This window comes from Cricetulus griseus, assembly GCF_003668045.3.
Source record: "Cricetulus griseus strain 17A/GY chromosome 1 unlocalized genomic scaffold, alternate assembly CriGri-PICRH-1.0 chr1_1, whole genome shotgun sequence".
In the NCBI taxonomy this organism is placed as follows: domain Eukaryota; kingdom Metazoa; phylum Chordata; class Mammalia; order Rodentia; family Cricetidae; genus Cricetulus; species Cricetulus griseus.
This window is the reverse complement of record NW_023276807.1, coordinates 54,211,977-54,213,672: the sequence shown is the minus strand read 5'-3', so window position 1 is coordinate 54,213,672 and position 1,696 is coordinate 54,211,977.

Below are 1,696 nucleotides of genomic sequence, written 5' to 3'. Positions count from 1 at the left end.
ATGATGGGGGGACTACTTCTGTGTATACGTTTGTCTTATTGGTTAGTAAATAAAGCACTGTTGGCCAATAGGGAAACAAGATAGGTGGGGCTAGGATTTGAAGAGGATTCTGGGAAATGTAGTAAAGAGGAGAGTCACCATGTAGCCCATGAAGAGAGGACGCATGTTGTTGGTGTCCTCTATAAGATAAGTCTTTATAAAATATATAGATTAATGGTTATGGTTGATACTTAAGACTTAAGACACAGCTAGCAAATAAAAAATCCTAGCCATTGGCCAGCAACATTGTAATGAATATAATTTGTGTGTTATTTGGGAGCCCTAATATTGCAGCAGAACTCAAGTGGCTGGTGGAAAGAGTTATTTTTACAAATATGTTTTTTAAGACAGTCACTATGCATTTCTGTCTGTCCCAAAATTCATTTTGTAGATCAGGCCAGCCTTCCATTCAAAGAGATCCATCTGTCTGTGCATCCTTAAGTCTCGTTATAAAAGTGTTTAGCACTTGGACTATGCAACTATTTTGTTCAATTGAAAAATAAACACAATTTGAGCCCACACCTCAAAGAAGATTAATCATCTCCTTGTGTGGGTCTGACTGATGATTATATTCTATATGCATGAAAATTAATATGCTAGTCAATATACATTTCAATTGCTAGAAAAACAAACTGAATTCCTGAAATCCTCCTACCTAAAGCAGGTGTTCTTCCAATTTCTATTCTATCAGGAAAACTTAACCAATCCATCTATCAAGATACATTGTATAGGAGTCAGTTAAAGGTAGGTTTTTTATTTTTAAAACAATCTTATTTTACATGTCAATCCAAGTTCCCTCCCCTTTATGTCTTCCCCCTAACCCCACCATCTCTCCACCCACACCTATCCACGCTTCAGAGAAGGTGAGGCCTCCAATGGGGAATCATAAAAATTGTCACATTATTTGGGGCAGGACCAAGCCCCTCCACTCCCCCCAAATCTAGGCTGAGCAAGGAATCCCCCCATTCGGGATAGGTTCTAAAAAGGAAGTTCAGGCACTAGAGATAAATTGTGAATATATAGCCACTATGGGACCACTGCCAGTGGTCCCATAGACTGCCCAAGCCCTCCAACTCTCACCCACATTCAGGGGGCCTACAGAGAGGGAGAGATAGCATGTTTTAAAGAAGGTTTTTCCAAATAATACCTGTAACACAAAAATCATATCTACTTATAATTTCCCATTTAATTTCTTTAGCCTATTTGGAGCTGAGAGTGCAGTCATTGCATTAACATGCTGCTAGCTGATTGCTCTTCAGGCTTTCTTCTCCTCTAATGATTTCAGGTAATATAGAGGTAGAAGAGAATATGATTAATGACAGAGAATCATTTCAGCACTTCAGAGTTTATTAATCAAGTGTGTAATACACTGGGACTCTAACTGGAATGCCAAATTACAGGTGCTCATGTGCCATTTCTAAATGAATCTTAACACATGCAAATCCACTGTAAGGGAAAATGTAGTTCTAAATGGTGACAGACTGACTCAGGGACAATGTGAGGACTGCTCCTGCACCTTGGTTGTCAGAATTTGTTCCTAATTCACTTAGAATTTATTCCCCACAGGGGCAGGAGAAAAGAGATCTCCATATTCAAGTTTCTGTAAATCTTCTTATTTTGGTTTGTTTTGTTTAGCATCTTTAAACACAGTCATGAG